The sequence below is a fragment of the Polypterus senegalus genome, chromosome 3, assembly GCF_016835505.1.
Source record: "Polypterus senegalus isolate Bchr_013 chromosome 3, ASM1683550v1, whole genome shotgun sequence".
In the NCBI taxonomy this organism is placed as follows: domain Eukaryota; kingdom Metazoa; phylum Chordata; class Cladistia; order Polypteriformes; family Polypteridae; genus Polypterus; species Polypterus senegalus.
Genome location: NC_053156.1, coordinates 202,941,397 through 202,962,296, shown reverse-complemented (window position 1 = coordinate 202,962,296; position 20,900 = coordinate 202,941,397). Strand labels below are relative to the sequence as shown.

The 20,900-nt window shown below is 34.6% G+C and overlaps 2 long non-coding RNA genes across 3 annotated transcripts in view; one reads left to right on the top strand and one right to left on the bottom strand.

Moving 5' to 3' along the window:
- The window catches only part of LOC120525787, an 86,034-nt gene extending 82,307 nt beyond the window's left edge, over positions 1-3,727 (top strand). Inside the window, exon 5 of the long non-coding RNA XR_005633019.1 lies at positions 3,398-3,727. This is a non-coding gene — a long non-coding RNA (uncharacterized LOC120525787). The remainder of the gene's footprint in view (positions 1-3,397) is intronic.
- Positions 1-20,900, bottom strand: part of LOC120525786 — a 314,026-nt gene that overhangs the window by 215,656 nt on the left and 77,470 nt on the right. For both annotated transcript variants that reach the window (XR_005633016.1, XR_005633018.1), the window contains exons 3-4: positions 19,406-19,505; positions 10,931-11,465 (exon numbers count right to left, since the gene is read on the bottom strand). This is a non-coding gene — a long non-coding RNA (uncharacterized LOC120525786). The remainder of the gene's footprint in view (positions 1-10,930; positions 11,466-19,405; positions 19,506-20,900) is intronic.

The following is a 20,900-nucleotide window of genomic DNA, read 5'->3' as shown; positions in this document are numbered from 1 at the left end:
CTTAAAGTTTTACTCTGCTGTCCTAGCTCTCCATCTCAGGGGTGGGGGTCGATTTATTTTGAATCTTTTTGCTTTTTTGTAAAACTTGAGTTATTTGTATGGAATGTTATTTGATTTTTAAAAATCAATAAAATTAAAAAAAGAATGTGATAATTCCATAGTAGGTTCACCAATAGATGTGCACTGTATTAACAATATAATAACGGACTATAGTCTAACTAAAAAACCTGACTGAAACTGCATTAATATGGATAACTTAATTAACATTTCACCTACAGATTTGCACTGCATTAGAAATATAATAATAGACTATAGGTTAAATATAAAAATTGACAGAGCAGCATAAACACAGATAATTTAATTACCATTTTAAGTTGCCATGACACTCCAGTTCAGGTGTGCTCTTCTAAGACCTTAAATGTGAATCTACTAAATATTACATCGTTAATCAGTAAGACTTTTCACATTGCCAGTCTTAACAGTGATAGGAATTTTGACTCTTACATTAAGTGAAATGTGTCTGAGCTCTGATGGTGTAGTATTGTTAACTGAAGCAGCACTTCCAAATTACAATTGTGTTCACTTGGTTTGTCAAGGTAAAAAAGGGGCAGGTTTGGTACTATCGCATCTTTTGAATACCTTGCTGAGGTTATATAAGGAGTGCAGTCTCTCATATTGACCGTTTATAGAATTCCAAGATATAATTCATCTTTTACTGAGAAATTCTGATAATTAGTTATTATTATAGACACAATGACAGGTTTTTAATCGGAGGCAATTTCAGTTTTCATGTGGATAACCATTATGATCCGAAAGCAAGAGAATTCATAACTTGCTGCAATCTTTTGATCTTAGTCAGCATGTTAGCCAGCCCACACATAAAGGAGGACATGTGCTGGATTTACTAATTTCAAAAGGATTAAAAGTTGATGTGAGGCAGGTTATGGATATCAATATATCTCACCATTTCTGCACATTATTTTATGTTGAAATTCTTGTTACTAGTAATGGTAGCGTTTTGTGAAAAAAAAAAAAAAATTTTGATTCATTTTCAGCTTCAAGGTTTACTAATATTCAAAACAATCAATCCAAATGTAGTTCTTATTTTAATACAGCTTATGATGTTACAAATAAAGTGGAAAGTTTGAATGCTGAGGTAAGGCAAGATAAAGTAGTAAGATAAGGTATTGTAAGGCTGCAGGTGACATAGTGGACAATGAAAAAATATTAAGAAATCCTCCAGAACTATAATATCTTGGAAGACCCAAAAAGTGTCTGATCTTAAGAGAAAATGCTGAAGAGCTGAGTATAAATGGAGGAAAGCTAAACTTAATAGTCCACTATGAAATATTGAAGGAACAAATAACTGAATATAACAAAGCATCCTGCCTTAACAGACAGTGCTTTTTCTCTAACATTATAAATGATAATGCTAGAAATTCAAAAGTTTTATTCTCAACTATTGATCATCTTCTAAACCCAGCTCACTTAATGGAATACCTCCTAAAACTACTAGCGAAACTTGTGAGGCTTTTCCCATATTTTTAAACACAAAATTAATGATATTAGAAATAATATAATTCATTCTCACAAAATAAATAAGGTCAAACCCGAGCATGCTATTTTAAGTAAGTTACATATTTTCACTGAAACAGATCTCTACCTAAACTGGGTAGAATAATTTTTCAATTAAAACCTTTCACTTGTGTCCTGGACCCAGTACTAACAGGCTTTTTTAAAGAAGTCTCTAATATGCATATTGATACTGTACTTGACATTTTGAACTCATCATTATGGGGGTCTTCCCTGGCTGTCTAAAGGCTGTAGTTGTGAAAGCCCTGCTCAAGAAAAATAATCCAGACTCCTCTGTCTCTGACAACTTCTGGCCAATTTCTAACCTGCCTTTCTTAAGTAAAATTCAAACTGTAACCAGTTAAACAATTACTTGAATAAAATTCTATTCTTGATAAGTTTCAGTCAGGTTTTAGAACAAATCATAGTACAGAAACTGAACTGGTTAAAGTAGTAAATGCTTTGTGGATTAATGTGGACAGAGACCATATACTGTATCTGTTCTTGTTCTCTTAGACTTGAATGTAGCATTTAATACAATAGACCACAGTATTGTTATAAATTGCCTTAAATAATGGGTGGGCCTCTCAGGCAGTGGCTTAAATTGGTTTCAGTTTTATTTTAACAGAAAATTCTTTCTTAGTTGTGACATTGGATAACGTGTATCACAAGGATCTATTCAGGGTCTGTTACCTTTTGCCATCTACATGCTTCCAATAGGCCAGAAGGTGAACTACCATATCTATTCAGAAGACACACAGTTTTATTTATCTATAGCTCCTGGTGACCTTGATGTTCTTGGCTATCTGATTCAATGTTTTACTAGTATTTCCAAAATATTAACTTTCTCCTGCGGTGGGTTGGCACCCTGCCCAGGATTGGTTCCTGCCTTGTGCCCTGTGTTGGCTGGGATTGGCTCCAGCAGACCCCCGTGACCCTGTCTTTGGATTCAGCGGGTTAGAAAATGGATGGATGGATGGATGGATAACTTTCTCAAACTATATAAGGAAAAAAACAGAAATCTTAGTGATTGGCAAAAGTGGAAATAGTGAGGGCATTACAAATAAACTTGATCCCTTTGCTTTAAAAGTCAAGATGGAGGTAAAGAATTTAGTTGTAAACATGGACTCTGATCTGAAATGAATTTTAAATTACACATTAAACAGTTTACGAGCACTGCATTTTTTCATGTAAGGAATATTGCAAAAGTTAGACCTCTTATAACACTGCAAGACACTGAAAAATTAACTCACAGTTTCTGTTTAGTTTAGTTAGATTACTATAATGCACTCCTAACAGGACTACCTAAGAAAGACATCAATTAATTGCAGCTAGTGCAGAATGCAGCTACAAGAATTTTAACTAGAAAAAGAAAATCTGAGCGTATCTCACCAGTTTAAATGGCATTATATTGTTTACCTTTGTCATTCAGAATTAACTTAAAAATACAAATAATGGTGTATAAAGCCTTAAATAATCTTGCCAGTTCCTATATTTTGGACTGCTTGTCCCCGCACACAACATGTTGTTGTTGCTGTTTAAAATTCCAGGAGGTAAGCTTAAAAGAAGTGGTGATGCAGCCTTTTGTTGTTATATACCCAAAATCTTGAATACTTTACCAATAAAGAATCACCAGGCTAAAACTGTGGATCATTTTTAAAAAGTGCTAAAACACATTTCTTAATTTGTTTTTTGTTTTTGGCTACATTTATTTAGAATAAATATGCATAGAATTATACTGTATAAGGATTTCCATTCCTTACTAATTTCTGTTTTTATCTACTTTCTTTTCTGTTTCTTCTGTGGTGGTACATTGCACCACCAGCACCTGATTAAGGAGCTGTGCAGCCACCTGCAATGCTGAAATGAAGGCAGGTGCCCCAGCTGTCCACAAGAACGGCATCGTTGAATCCTCTCAAAAGAGGCCTGGAAATAATGAGGAATTACTTAAGAACATTTATGTTAGGTAGAATAGCCACTGGATGCTGGGTGGGCTTATGGCCTTGGAACCCCTGTAGATTTCTTTTTTCTTGCCCTCCTGGCCATCTGACCTAACCATTAGACTCACCCTTAGAGACTTCTTATGATATTTTATATTAAGTATATAACCTTTCTACCAATTATATATGTTTTATAAAATCTAATTGATTTATGTATTTACTTTTCTTTGTTCTTTTTCATTAATATATAATTATCTAATGGTATTTGTTTTTTCATTTCTTGTAACTTTCTCTTTGACATCATATAAATCATTTTGAACTAGATTCTTTGTATGAAAGTGTACTATATAAATAAATGTTATTGTTATTCTTGTTGGCCAGGGTCAAACTCTTTATAGTCACTATTCCTGTTGCATTTTACATGAAATGACTTGTGTCATAATTGCCCACCTACATAGGATGGCAGTGTTCAGAGTTCAATATACTGGTTTTGAATGAAGCCTCAAATCACTTAATTTATCTTGTGATTCATTGTAGTCAGCATTATAGTTCTGTTAAAAATGTTTTGCAGTGTTGATTTTGAATTTGACTTTATTTTTTTGTTTTTTCAGCTTGAGCATTGGTTCAGGTACTACCGACCTTAGCCTCTTCCAAGACCACAATTTGTTGGCTTGCTCCTTTAATGGCATTCATCTCTTGCTCCTCTTTCTGTGTCTCTTTTCCTGAATGCCAAAGGATGCCCTAAAAGTCCTGATGTCTTATTAGCGTGCTACATTTTCAAAAAAGATCATGACTTGGGATGGTTAATTGATTCCTGTTGCTTTCTGATAGTCAAGTTCTTAATTTGAATGCAAGTTTAATGAAATCTTTTATAGACTTGTTAATATCAAGGCTAGCCATGTCATTATTAAGTTCATCGCCATGTCTTAAAACAGTGTTCAGGCTGTTAACACTCCAGCCTGAGACTGCCACCAGTGTTGTAAAACTTACTTATTGGTCCCCAATAGTCATGCTACCTTGTCTCAGGTGCAGCAGTCTTATCATTGTTGCTTTGCTCCTTTCCAAAAGAAAATTATTCAAGAAAACTCTACAGATCATTTCAAAGTAGATGATTACAGTCATGACTATCATGCACACCAGACATTTACTCATGGAAAGAAATAAAAAATATAAACTTTTTTACTTTTATTCTATAACACTACTGATTAATTTGTTAATCAAAAACTTGTTTGCATTGAGTAATGAAGTCTCTACACTCTGCGGTCCTTAAGCAACATTACTGCTGAGGCACCACTTGTTCCTAAACTCTGCTTCACAGTAACCAAATTCCACCACAAACTGCTGCAAAACAGAGGTGTACACAGACAAACAACTGAGATTGTATTCAGGAAAAACCATTGTATCCTATTGGACACATTTACTGATAAAGTGTGTCAGAGACCAATGGCAATCTTTCTTAAAATCCTCAAGTTTTTTATATATTGTACCTACAGTTTTTCCACTTTGTGTTATTTTGCTTTTCATCCCAGGAATATCCTGAGTGGCCAAGTGCTCTAAATATAGTTGTTTTTTGACTACACTATTATGTTATGATCAGATCACATATATCATCTAGTGCTATCACTAACCATATAATACTGCTTATATACATTGGTTGAAACATAAACTTTGTGAAGATACTATTTGGTGTTATAATGACTTTTCAAAGTGATATTTTTATTTTCTAGCTCAGTTTCTCCTTCCTTGTACTTTTTTCTTTTTTTTTTGTTTGCTTATTTTCTTCCCAAAAAATGACAGGGTTTTCAGTTGTTCACACAAACATCAAACGACACACAGCCATATGCCTCTGCACTGGCTTGGTTAGAATGGTTACAATGCTTACAAGCTCCAAAACAAACAGGAAGAAGTAGAAGGAAAAAGTAAAAAAAAAATTAATTGCCCTCTTCCAAGTGAGCAAAACAGTATTCTAACAAGTGCCATCGATTCTAATATAATATGTTGTTTGAATTGATTTACTTCAGTGAGAAAGGTATAGAAAAATGGCAGTTTTTATATCAAACAAGTTTGTTTTATTTGTGTTACATGTGCACACCACCAAATGTTTGAAGCAAAGCATTCTTTAGTAAAAGCATGGTCTTTAATGATAACAATAAATGATAGACTTTATAACACTGAAAAAAATCACTATAATGAGTCAATGCTACATCTCATATCTGTGTTTTTATAGTAATAAAATGTCCACACTCCATTACATTTATATTATTGACTTTTACTGAAATAAATGTTGGACAGGTTATAAACATTCAAAGCCATCTTTTGTTACTTGGTATTGTAATTTTGATGATGTAAATGCTCTTGTTATTTGGACTAACCTGGTTTTCTTTAAGTTTTATGCCATAGTGCTTCTCCAAGTCAGTTTCCAAATTCAACAAAAACTTGTAAGTATTTGGCAATATACATCCATCTGAGTATTATATCTGTGTCACTGATGAATTTCATTCCCGGGTGAAAAATTGTTCTACAAAAACTTTTTTCAGTTAGGCTATAGAAATGTCTGAAACCTTACTTTTACATTTACTTTTACTCTTATTCCGTTTCAAACTACTGTACTTAGGATGCCAGCACCAAATACTTACCTTTACCTTTTATTTCCTTCTGGGAAAATGAGAAGGGTATGCACCACGTCACACCTTTAAGTTTTATTTGCGAAGTCAACATCCTTGTCACAAAATTTAACTTCTTATATTATGCTTGAGGCTCTTTTTTTTTTCTTTGTTACACTGTTTACATAACAGGACATGCCTACTTTTAATTCTCTACTCTTACAGTTACAAAAATCAGGCATTACATGCAACTGCAAATCTTTTTGACTAATATAATATGTTATTAGCATTTTAGGTTAATTTATTAACATTAATGGTGTAATACTGAAGATTACAATTCTCAACTGTTTCTCCATAATCCTATCTAAGAAGCTTCTAAATTTTTCCCAGTTCTTAGTCATTACGCTGAATTTTGAATTTTGTTTAGATGGTATACATATTAAACATTTTGTATATTAATGCTATCTTCTGTAAGGACAAATTAAAAAAAATATATATTATTTACTTAGGGTGGTACAATGCCACAGTGGCCAGTGTTTCAGTGTAAGGAGACTAGAAGTGAAGCTGTGGTTAGTCACTATATGTGTACTGTACTGCACTGGAATCATTTTATGGGTAAATTGCTGCCTTGAGATCTACGTTTTTGCATTATACTCTGGCTCACTTTAATCTGGGATTGGATTAAATGAGTTCAGGTAATGTAAAGGATTTAACTACACCACTACAAAAGCAAAGCACAAAATAACTTCTGTAAAAACATGCAGTGTATAATTCAGTGGATTACAGATTATTTACAGGGTGAAAAATGATTCAATAACCATAAGTTATTGAATTTTAGTGAAGCACAGTTTTCAGTTTATATATAGTAAGTTTATTAAAATTTTGTATTTGCTGCTCTCTTGTGGATATATGTATATTGTCATGTTTCTGCATAGAGGAAATTAAGAAACACTGCTCGGCCCTGTTAGCTATTTAGTATACTAAATACAATCATCCCAAATTACGACTGTTTAGGTCTCTGTATAAGAGTTATTTCTACTGCTGATAACAAAGTTTATAACATTTTTTCTTGCCCTTTTAATATTGACTTGCAATTTGCTATGATTGTTTGTTACCTCTTTTGTTATTTTTGTAACATCCATCTGATTTTGTCTGAACAGAGGACTAAGCCCCAAATGGCAGATTAAACATATCACCTCAGTAAAGCTCTCTTTGATTTTTTTATGGTGCTCTTGGTTGAGTCAGTTTTCACAAAACTATTAAAGAGCTTATGTCTGGATTAACAAATTTACATTTTTTTGCAAAATATGCACTCTGAAATCATGCATAAATGTTCTTCTGAAAATGTTTAATAAGTTTCTGAAATGACATATAGTAAGTATCCTTATCCGCCATTTTCTTGCCAAAAACATAAGACTAAGACAAGTAATGTAATTTTCTCTCAGGTCTGAGGAAAAAGATAGAAATACTAATCATGCTACCAGGCATTTCCATATTGTAAATTATTTCTTGGGAACTCCAGTAAGCTTATTGTTGTCCTTGCAATAACTACAAATTATGCATAATGGCTTTTTAAAAGCAAAATTAACTGATATATTCTGAACAAAACTTCCAGTAAAATCAAAATTATTAACACCTAACTCAGATGCAATCTTTGCATAACCAGACATGTAATATTGCATGCACTAATACTGTCTTCATTAATGGCAGCAGCATTTTTATATATAGCAGTCACTGAGAGATAGTTCATTTAACTGGATTCAAACATGTTACACTGATTGAATAAAATGGTTTGATATGCTCAAGATTGCCTCTTCACATAATAACTACAGACTACAGGGCTCTAGACAAAAATTCACCTCAAGGAGCCAGTGGCTTCTAAAATAAAATAAATTGGAAAAATAGCTTTGATTTAGGTGCCAAATAATGAAATGTGTAAAATATTAATCTTTGAGTCTCTTACCTTTCTAATCTCCATGCATGTCTGTTTAATTCTTTTCCTTCTATGTGGTGCATTCTTCTTTTGTACTTTTGTGTCTATTTTGATGATTTGGGTAACTGAATGTTATAATAACTTTCACACAATGAACAATCATTACGAACAGTGTATTTTATTCAGGCTAAATGTCAGTACCAGAGGTCCATCCAGTAGAATTTGTCGGCCAGAAACATTTTAAAATACATTTTTAAGACTTTTAGCTGTCTATTGTTCATTTTATAATTAGCAGACAAGTGGCTCTGCACCAACTGGGGAAATAAGTGTCCCTTGCAATGGTCAGAACAAACTGGCACAGTGAAGAATAAAGTGACAATAGATTACTTTAAATAGCTTTAGCTCAAAATACATTACAGTTTTAACTATGCAATTTTCTTTTTTCAAGCAACTTACAGGGGTACACATTTCTACAGTAAAGGCTCAGCTGTGGAAATAACTGTCCCCTCTGGGGGAATGGATGGAGGGGCACAGTAAATATGAACGTGAAATAGAAGACTGCCTGATAGGGTTATTAAAGACACTGTGCACTGTTTTAATTATCCAGTGTTCATTTTATATTGTGGCACAACAGATAAAGATTACCACTGAATGCCTTCTAAAGGTTTTTTAAAAAATGTGATCCTTTTTAATCTGCCATGAGCAGCTGTGCATATATGTAATATACAGAAAAACAAGTTTTATAGGATAATGATACCTGCTGTGAAAATGAGGTCCTCCAAAAACTAAAGGGGGGGGGGTTGTGAAATGGAAGGATTTTCTTTTTATTTTTCATAGAACTTAAACAATTTCATTCACACAGTTTTAGTCACTCATATAACCAAGGTGACATTTGAGTTCCATGACAAAGCCTTTCCCATGGAAATGTTTTGTTTTTTTTTACATTTTTTTATTTTATTTGATTTATTTTTCACCAGAAAAAAAACTACCTGAGCAAATTTTAAGAGCAAGGCACCATGTATGGTGTTAGAGTGGATTAGTACATTTATTTTAACAATTTATTTTAATGATTCCAAATGGGAATGTAAAGCAAACTATACCTTATATTCTGGAAAACCATCAACTAAAATTAGAACTGAAGACAGAAGGCACCTTACCAAATGATGAACTGAAAGCCATTGTTGAACATAGTACTGGTTAATGTGATCGAATTTGTCTGGTCACTATGATGTTCTTTTGTTGCTAGTTACATGCATGATACACATGCACTGTGATCTGTGATATTATGGTGTGCCACGCTATATATGAAAGACACACAGTAAACTGTTCAAAAATAAAACAATGAATCAGAAAAATACTTTATTCTTGAACAAATATATTTGTCTGAATCCTGTTTATGAGTTTTGTTTACTTTAGGAGGACTATTTTAGTGAAACTCTCAAAGTCAGAATGAGTATTTTTCTGGAAAATCCACTAAATTCTTGGCTACTCAATTACTAAAATGAGTCCATCTGGTCTATTTTTTTTAGTTCTCGACAGAATTGACAAGTTACGCTTATTATATACGAATAAAGATGCTAATTATTTATTATACAAGTAGTACACATGTAAAACAGAAAGATGAAAAATCCATGAATGACAGAGATAAAAATGTACAAATAAAAGTTGATAGAATTACAATAAAAGTACACATGTCACTAAGCATCTAGCAGACAAGCACCCAATACAATGAATGACAGAAAATGATTTGAAAAATTAACTGTTTCCATTACCATTCGATTCATTTCTAGATATCAATTATGATAATAAGCTTTTCATATATGACTACTGATTATGCAAAAGCTGACTAATAGATGAAAATACATAAAAAGTATGAGATAGAACACAGTGATTGCTGTAAGCAGTGATGGACAGCTTAACAGGTTCTCTAATACACAGTGCATATTGGTTTTTTTTTTCAATTGTTCAAGTGAAGAGAATGAGTTCCAGTATGAAAAATGGCTGCACTTGTTGCAAGTAGCCTTCAGTGAAATTGCAATAAAAGTACACAGGCCACACCGTCTTTAACTGTGGTGAATTACATGCCAATAAAAAAGAAGAAAGAGTATCTTTTCTAAAGGTCCTTCTTTTCTCTACTGAAAGCAGGATCCTCCTTGGCATTAATCCTATCTCTTCATCTAGAGCATAGTATACGATATAATAAATGTTTGATGAAAATGTGGCTTTACCAAAAAGTACAGCTCTACACTGAAAACCAATTGTACAGCAGTTCAGGCTCATGATGTTCTTACACAAACCACAGGACTGTACAATTTGCGCTACGACTCTGACATATCCACGTATCTATTCATTTTCCTAGCCTAAAATAGGTTAATAGGGTGATTTTTGTCACATGTATAAGTTTATAGTGAAGTTCAGTCTTTTCCAAAAGCATGGAGTGCAGTACGGGAAGACTGGATGGGATGTCAGTTCACTCCTGAGCACACTCACACACGTACACTTTTGATTAAGGTAAGAATATGTTCCACTGTTTGGTCAAACTGTGTAGACTTGTGTTTTTTAATTTCACCTGCACAGACAAACCATCAGCAGGCTATGCATCTCCCCACATCTTTGACATGAACAAGCAATATGTGCTGGGGAGTTAATGACTTTGCTTCTTTTGATCTTACCTAGGACATCAATTCTGTAATATACACTGAAAAGTCCATCAACCAAATCCCATCCATCAGTTCAGGAAATATCATAAGATTTTACATATGGCATCTAATGCCACAGTCATAAGAATAAAGAATGTTTTTTAACTCTACATACCTTTACAACAAAATGACCACATTTATTAAATCATAAGGTTAAGAAAAAAAAAACAAGACTGTACTCACCTTATTTTATCCTATAATGTCTGTTTCTGATGAACAACAGCAACAATATTGTTTAAATAGTTGCTGCACAGTTATACTTTATATCCATACAGTATATATGAAACAGGATTCTGAGCTGTACCAGGAAGTGGAATCAGACTGTACTTGAAGCCAAATATATGTCCAATTTTTCTTTATAAAAATCCTCTTAAACATATTTGATAGGCTGCTCAAGACTCTTCACCCATTGTTAAGGAAATACAAGTATGATTTGAATATGGTCGCTGTTTCCAGATTCAGTTTTGATTCATTTAATGGATCCATATCTTCCTGAGAGATATTTTCAAAACTGGGCATACGTTTTTCCCATGTGTTCATTCAAGGTTTCACCAATAGCATACTGTATAGTCTTCTTCAAACTTAGCAAACTTCTACAAACAGCTAGCCCCAAAAGTTATAAAACAGTGAAATCAAAAGTCAGCCATTTGAGAATATCATGACTCTTCTTCTTGTATAGATACTACTGTATTTTCTCCTGGACATCAAAGATGGCACCCTGTAAAATAACATTCAGGCAACTTAGACACATAATTCTGTTATAACATATGATTTGGTACTGCAAATCTGAGTTGGGCAGGCAAATTCAGAAAATATAGTAAATGGGTTAATGGATATCATATAGGGAAACTCAAGAGGAATTACTGGATAAAAAATTACTTGCTGTCCTTACTGAACTATTTGGTGTTTTTCATGACGTTTTTTTTACCTCTGAGACCATTTTATAAAACCAGAAAATAACTTCTCTCATGATGACATTTAACCTCAGAAAGAAGTGTTTAAAATGGGAAAAAGGAACAAAGAGCAGGATGCTAAGCTCATAAATTAAAAACACAATAGCAAAATCAGAACAGGAATGCACAAGGGACAAAAATGATACAGATGGAAAGAGAATGAGACATTCTTGAAGTAAAATTAGGTTTTTTAAACTTCCTTACATAGTTCAATGTAGAGAGCAGAGATTTGTTTTTACAGGTGAAAACAATGAGAGAGGCAATAAAGTGGATGATTAGGAATAGTAGAGAAAGGAGAGGCTCTATAACTTGTAGCAGTGACTGGAATTAAAAGTAAAAGTCAAAGATGAAATACAAAGACTACAATGAGACTGGAGAGGTTGGTTGCAGGTATGATTGCTTGATTGCTGCCCCGGGGTGATGCACTCAGTCTAACCGCATGTATCAGCAAGGCAACACAAGGTTGGCTGACTGCCTCGCACCAGCCTGGAGACAAGCAGTCTTCTCAGCAGATCACTTGCACTTGCTCCACTCCCCAGCGCGAGGGCATCCATTTATTTATTTAACACTGCCGTTTTTCTGAGCCGCAGAACTGCTATACCACAGTCTTACCTTAGAAGTTATGAAATCACTAGGAAGAATTTTGCTTTAATACTTGGTTAGTACAATAAAAGGAATGGTTTACAAAGTCACACACATGCACCCACCACACATACACTAGGGTGTGAGCTAATGAGCTAATCTACATATCTTTGGACTATGGGAGAAAACCAAAGCACTGAAAGAAACAGATACAGAAAGAACATGTAAACTCCATGCAGGGAGCACCCAGAATGATAACCCTGGTCCCCTGCGAAGGACAAGTGCTACTGCTGTGCCACCATGCTGCCTATATGTATACACATTTTGAAGGACAGCCGGGTCCCATGCCCGGCAGGGACGCCCCTGCTGCTTATGTTCCGGGGGAGCCGCCATGGACAGTCCAGTACCTCCCCCGGGACGCTTGGTGGCAGCATCCCTGGCCGACGGTGTTTTCCCAACCACCCGCAGAGCTCCATGGGAGATGGAGTCCTCCACAGCTTGGTTGGGGCCCGGCGTGGCCGGTAGGGGGAGCTGCCTGCTTCCCACAGCCCGGCTGGACGAGCCTGCAGCCCCACCCGGAAGTGCAATTAGGACCAGGTGGTTAATCACCTGGAACGCTTCCGGGTGGGCTATAAAAGGGCCCAGCCACCACCACTCGGTAAGCCAGAGTTGGGAGGAAGGAGACGAAGCTTGTCTGGGAGGAGTGGTGGAGCGAGGTGGAGAATTGAGGTTTGTTGTGAGTTTTGTGCTTTGGGACTGTGTTTGGGCTGTGTGGCACGGGGAAGACGTGTCACACAGCTGAAGAAAAAATAAAAGTAATTGTACTTTTTATACGTGCCTCCGTGTCTTTCAGTGTCGGGTCAGGCGGCTATATAGCGCCGTTTCTACAACATATACAGTTTAGTTTATGTCCTATATACTAGGGCTGTCAAAAAAATCACCATTTAAGTATAATTTTAATGTAGATGAAAAAATTCTTATTTTAAAGCAAACACTGTCATTAGATTGTGAAAGAGTAGTTCTTGCAATGCTGCTAAACGTCTGTATATTTTACAAATGTTTTAGACATCACTATCAGCATCTTATTATTTTTAATTGCTAATTCATATCATCATTTATGAGCCAGACAAATTGTTCTACTGCACGGCTCTGTTTTTTGGTTAAGAAGTACGCTAACAACTAAATTTAAATATGTCTTCAGCACTATAAAAATAATGTTTTGCTTCTAATCCTGTTCTGTTTCACTCTTGGACCTGATGGGATTCCTGATTATCATGTTTTATATTAAAACCATTCCTCCTAGCAAACAAAAGCTGGTTTTCTTTCCCATTAAACATAATGAGAAATAACTGTTATATTTCTGATTTTCCTTTTATTATTATACCAGCTTTAAAATCACCATTTTAAAGAACATTTTCAGTGTTAGGAAAGCTACCTCAACCAACATGTGTCTTTTGGAGGCCACTAGCTTCATACATAATTCCTAAAACAAAGGCGTAGTGGGAAATAAGTATTAAGGTTACAAGTGGTATATTTTTAATGAAGGGGGCAAAAGTATCACATTTAGTTTAATCCTGTATGTTATTCTTTCTGCGGTGGGCTGGCACCCTGCCCGGGGTTTGTTTCCTGCCTTGTGCCCAGTGTTGGCTGGGATTGGCTCTAGCAGACCCCCGTGACCCTGTAGTTAGGATATAGCGGGTTGGTTAATGGATGGATGGATAGATGGATGGATATTATTCTTTGACCACCAGCACCCTGCTCTACAAAGCATATCAATTCATTCTACCCTGTACACTTCATCTACCTTCTACAAGTTGTTTTAAACTGTAACCTACAGTAAGCTTCTTGTGATTTATTTTATAATTTTGCAGTGTATTATTTTTTACTCAGTAGCAGAATTTTTAAGTCATTTTTAATGAAAGGAGTAATTACTTAAATATCAATATGATATAACAATAAACATATTCAGCAACTGCATTTATGAAACATGAATAGATTCATCAGACCTTGACTTATATAAAACAGAGACTCGCACTGACTTATCTTTTGCACCCAAGGACAAGAAACGTACATAACAAAGTGGAGGGCTGGACAGGTGGTCAGCATGCAGGAAAGTAAAGTAGTGAGTGCATTTAACATGCTTAGAAAATCATGAACGAATTTGTATGGGTTTCATGTAAGCGTTACAAGCATGAGAAGTGCCCTGGTTCCACTTTTCTCTTTGATCATATCACTTTCTATGCACAAAAAATCCCATTTTTATAAAGCAACATCAATGCAAAAGTCATAAGATCTTTATGGTATGCAGATGCACCACAAGTAAAACAGGCAATATTAATAATAGTGAAGTATATGTTATAGAACTTTTAACCTAAATTACTACTTATACGAGTATTTGAACCCTTAAATTTGTATCATTTTTTAACAGGTATAATATATAGTATATAATTATAGTATAGTGCTACAAAAAAAGCTTTGCTAATGTGTTTAAACACATTATTGTTGAATATTATTCACCTCTTGGCTCTGAGGCTAGGGATCTGTGTAGGCAATCAGAAGGTTGTTAATGCGAATCCCGTAAATGGCAGAAGTGACTCTACTCAGTTGGGCCCTTAAGCAAGGCCATTAACCTGCAATTGCTTTGTCTTGAGTATGACGTTAATCTGCATCCAGCCCTGCAAGCTGGTCCTTCAGGGTCCTAGAAGTCCTAGAGGTTGGCAACAGGATTGGCAATATAGCCACCGTAAAAAACCGCACACTGATCGAGTGTGGCGCAGTGGTGTCACCCACTGCACTCGGGTACCAATCCAGGTGGTTCATCGTGTGGTGGGTGCGGTAACAGTTACATTTACTCCGTTACATTTACTTGAGTAACTTTTTAAAAAAAATGTCCTTCTAAGAGGAGTTTTACTGCACCATAGTTTTTACTTTTACCTGAATACATTTGTGAAGAAGAAACGCTACTCTTACCCTGCTACATTGGGCAACACACAACTAGTTACTTCTTTCCATTTACACATTAGATACGTTATATTTTTGCCAGAGAGAAGTCGCCAGTGGATCTACTGCATGGCTGTTTCACCAATCAGACGTAGCAACAATAATCATATGATTCCGTTTCACCAATCAGACGTAGCCTTGCTGTCACATGACCACACACAAACTTTCTGCATCTGCAGCCTGTAAGTGACTTTTTAGTCACTGCAAGAACCTTGAAAGCCAAATCCTGCTGAAGCTTAACCATCACTTCATTTTAACCAAACATGCACAGACACAGACAGTCATGGTAAAGTGAGACTTCTTGTACGTGCAGAAGATGCCTTGTTCTAATATTATTTTCTATCAGCTGTGCTATTTGGAGGGCAAGCGTGTGACAATGCCGGTCCCCTACAGACTCCCCTCTTCCCACAATGGGAGTCTGCTGAACCCACACCGTCAATAGTTATGACCGAGATGAGCTGACATATGAGGATAATCCACTGATGAGGCCAGAGGATGGTGGAAAAAATGCTTTTATTAAAAACTAGTCCAAAAAAAGTAAAATCAACAAAAGTGTCAATGGTGCTGTGTTTTTAAAAAACAGTACATATATACAGTATATCCATAAAAATCATTGTGAAAAGTGGGGATAAAAAAAATCAATAAATAAATCCATTAAAAATCCAAGGGTAAAATGCAGACTAACTCCTCCTGAACTCAGCCCACCTACTTCTCATTCTCCCCTGCTCACCCTTTGCTCACGTAGCCAGCGGAGACTCAGCAACTACAAGCTCCTTTCGGCCAACCTCTGAATTGGCTGCCTCCAGGCATCACGGCCAGACCGTCCAAGTTCGGCTCTCCTCTCTTCTTCCTTCACGCTCACGTGGTCGCACCTCTGAAGCCTAAGGAGGGCACCTGCCTTGCTCACCACACTCCACCCAAATGTTCAGTGGGGCAAACTAGCCCCTAGAGCACCACAGCTAACGCTTTTTCATGGGGCCCTAATTCGCACTGATTCCTCCCTCCAGGTGGCCAGATCGTCGTTCTCGAACCTACCTTTCATGTCTTTTAACCTCTTTTCTTTTCTCCTTTTCTTTGACCCCCCCTTCTTTTTTTGTGCCAACCCATTTATATACACTCTCTTCTCCGTTGGCCTTAATCACACGCCAGATTAAGCCAATGAAGCACTTGAGAACAATCGCACCCACATGTGCAAATGCTTTATGGTTTTATGGATTTGAAACTGGCCTTTTTTTTTTTTGAAGCCGCGGACCTGCTACACCACAAAATGAATATACAGTATTATACTGTCAGTGTACAGTATATCTTGTCACTGTAAGCAGTTTGCACTGTTCAAACATACATGTTACCTACTGTAGGTATTGGCTTCAAAAGCTTTGTTGTGAAAAACTGAGATTTGGAAATTTATATTATTTGTGCATCTTTGTTTTGTAAAGATGTTATTTATTTTTACTCATTTTTTTATTTTATTATTTGGAAATAGCAGATTTTGCACATTATTTTATATTTTTCTGTCTTATTACAACATTTCTAAAAAATAAAACATTTATTATGTTCAAATGGTTACTTAATACTTGCGTAGTCTTTTCACCAAATACTTTTTTACTCTTGAGTAATTTTTTGGATGACTACTTTTTACTTCTACTTGAGTAATATTACTTTGAAGTAATGCTACTCTTACTTGAGTACAATTTTTGGCTACTCTACCCAACTCTGCTCCCAACCTTTGAATAGTGACAAGACTCATATAAACTAAACTAAGATAAATTGTATTGCGTGTTGTTTTTTCTTTCATTTGTTCAATATATTCCATTATTATTTACTGATTCATTGGGCTGCTGACTGTGTCTCTATGAGTTAAGGTATGAGCGCCAGGTCAAGGCTGGGTGTGTTCCTGGAATCCCTACCATAAAATAAAAAACAAATCACTGTTTTTCCAATGGTGTAAATCTTAGCATTACCATGACTGTTACAAGTTAATAAAATAAAGGTCAATCAAAGAAAACCACAAAAGAAATGTAAAAAAAACTTAAAAAGCAAAATCCTAAAATTAGTAGCAGTAAAACAGAAAATTCTACAACACAGAAAAGTTGAAATTTGCTATTAATTTCGCAGATAAACATTTTGTGGAAGAAAAAAAGCCAAGAGCATGAGGTAATTTCATATAGTCTGCAAAAATGAATGTGTGGCTTAAATGAGTGGATGCTTTTGGTTGTATGAAAAATAAAAAGAAGTAAAGCAGAGAATGATCAAGGGTACAAGGATTGATGTAATCACACAATTGTAACTCTTTCTTAGTTTTTTACTCATTCTTATCAATTTATGCTGATTGTAAGTTTGGAAAGATATAAAAAGACAGATTGTGGTAGAGGGTAGAAATGTACGGTAATCAAATAAATAGAATATAGTGACTTACATGATTTATATTTAAGTATTAATGTACCAAAAATAGGTCTAATGGAAATGAGAAAAGAGAAGCCTGATGTTCTTTCAAAAAGTAAGGGAAAATATAGGTTTTTAAAAAATACAGAAATTAAACAGTCAAGGTATAAGAGCAAGTGTATATTTTGTAGACATGTAGGTTGAAGTTGAAGTGGAATATAAGGATGACTAAATAAGCGCTGAAATGTTCTAGAGACAGAGGGAAAGAGTGAAATTGAAGAGTAAGGGTGCTGTAGGAAGCAGAAAATTTATGAAATTCTTCATTAAGAAAAAAGTAACAAAAGAATCAACAATAACAGAAACTGATGAGACCTTTAAGGCTTGCGATATATACCATTACAGTTTTATTTGGGTATTTAAAAAATAATAAGCAATGATTCAACAGAAGTCCATAAATACATTTTATCAGAATAAAATTGTCCCACAAAACTAATAAATTACAACATTGCTTGAAATAAAAGTCAACCTGTTAAAAATTGGCAAACAATAATACTGTTATGCCAAATGTGACTGGACAAATACAGAACCAATGAGGACCAAAATTATGTGTGTGGAAAAGGGACAGAGAACATGATGTTGTAAAAAGATGTTATCAAATGAAATAAATGGAAATAAGTGAGATTTGGATTTGAAAAAGTATTTCACAAAATACCATAAATGGTGAACATCACAGGGGACAAAATTTCTAAAGGTCTTTATGAGATTTTTGAAGATACTCTAAAAGAATAAATAATAATAATAATAATAAAATTAACTTTATAATAATTATATAATTAAGTATAGAATGTTGCATAAGTTACCCATATCTGAAATCCTTTTTCTATATAGAATTAGGAGGAATCCAGTACCACAAGAGAAAAAGATAATAGGCAGTGTAGAAAAGATATTCCATATATGGATAACAAGCTAGTGTTAAGGCATCAAAATAGGGAACTCATTGCACAACAGCCTCCAAAGTCAGTCTTCTTAAAATATTGTGTGATTTACCTTATTACGAACAATTGCATGAAAAATCATAAAATTGGATTTACATGCAGAAAGTGACAAAATTACTAGGAGCTGAGAATATCTGCAACAGTGTTGTGAAAAAATGGGAGACTGTAGTTAAAACAAAGAAACAAAAATATTTAAAAAAAAAATAATAAAAATGGAAGTAGATGCCTTCACCAATATATACAAAATGCAAATTTTGACATTTATAGGTATGAATAATGAAAATAAAGCTTTGTATATGGCAAATTGTCTTTTTGGAAAAGGGTTAAGTACAGATTAACTATATAAACCTGTGAACAAACCAGTTTAATTTAAAATATAAGAAATGTTGCACATATAATTAGATGTCAAAACCATAAACGAGAAAGCCATAACAAAAATATGTGGAGCAACTGGAAACTATTGAAATGGAAATGCCTGTGGTTCATAAAATATTGAGTCACAAGATTTGAGAAAAGTGCACAGAGGAAACAAGAACATGGTTAGCAATACAAAAAGGAGAGAATAAAAACATTGAAGAGGAAACTGTAAACATGCCTTATATGGGAAAAATGGTGTAAAGAAATTGGAGAATACTTTTGGCCAAAAAGGCCTGGCAAAAATTGCAAACTATAGTGTTGTTACTGGGATGGAGAAAAAGAAAATTAAGAAAATACTATGGCAAAAATCATACTTAATATCCTCCTACCTGCTTAATCTAATTCTGGGTCAAGGAGCTGGATCCTTTCTCATGAATACTAGTGAAGGCAGGAACCAGTCCAGGAAATGGTATTAGTCCATCACAAACACTGTAAAAAAAGTTATATAGTGAGTTGAGAAGCAAGTGGGTTTGTCAAAGAAATGGTAACAGTAATCATAGCGACAAAAACATCCTAATGCAGTGCAGAAGTATGTTGTAAACTAAGAGAGTGAGAAATGACTGACTTGTAAGATACAGGTATTTAGACTAAACAGGAACTAAATTGTATTATGGACAGTGTTGAAGTAAATACTACAAAAAGTAAAATAAATATTTTATGGTGTTCTGGCCTTCTTACAATTGTAAGTGAAATACAGTGAGGCCATAATGGACTAAATATGGATTAAAAATACATATAATAGTGTAGGTGATTTTAAATTTTAAACCAAGGTACATTTATGTATCAGGCCTAGTCATAAAAAAATGAAGTGAGACATAAGGGAAGTGTTGGTTTGTATTACAAAAGAAGAAAACCTAAGATTTAAAAGAGCTAGTTATATTTAATGTATAATTACAGATTTCAATTTACTAAAAATTCAAACAGATATAGATGTTGTTAATGTGATGGCAGCTGTTCTTATACTATATTTTATCAATTTGTAGTTGTGTTTCTTTCCAAAAAAAGTCAGTCGTTAGAGTAATAAATGAAACAAGCTTTACAGAGGTGCCACATGAACTGGACTTAAGATATTTGTGGGCATATCAAACAAAGGCAAAAATACAAATTAGTCATTTAATAACTACTATTCCTGATGTATTCTTACTCTATGACTTGCATAGGATTACTCTAACCACAAAACAACATGTTTTTCATATTCATCTCATTGCACTGTCATGTAATTGTAATCACCAAAAGTGCACATAAAAGAGACAAGGCAATAATTATATTACAGTGAGTACAAATAGTTTTTATTTTTTAATGTGTTTTCTCTAAAATAATTTGGACATGCTTTTATATCTCAGACAAATACAAAAAATACTGTCAATTTGTAAATTAATGTCAAAAATAGCCCCTTTTTCTTTTCAATTGTATAGTTTAGTAAACTATTTTTACAATACTTAAGACTTAAAATGTAAATACATTTTTATATATAATATATATGTAACAAAGCAATTTGTAGTGCATTTTCATCATACTTAAGCTAATAAAAAGCTAATAAATGCTTAGAACAAAGACCCACTCACATTCAATAAGTTATTATCAAGGAGATTTCTGTACCTACTGTATACTCTCCAGATTTGGGGGCTGCTGGTCAACCTGGGTAAACCCAAGAAATTGCCATTAAACCAGTAACAAGAATGGATGGAGACAGAGATAGAGAGAAGGTGTGTGTAGGTACATATGTATGTGTGTGTACTGTATATACCAGAGTACAGTATACGGATATGAATCCTTTCTTTATCCCAGCCAGGAGGCCATACTGGGGATACAGGCTTACCAGGA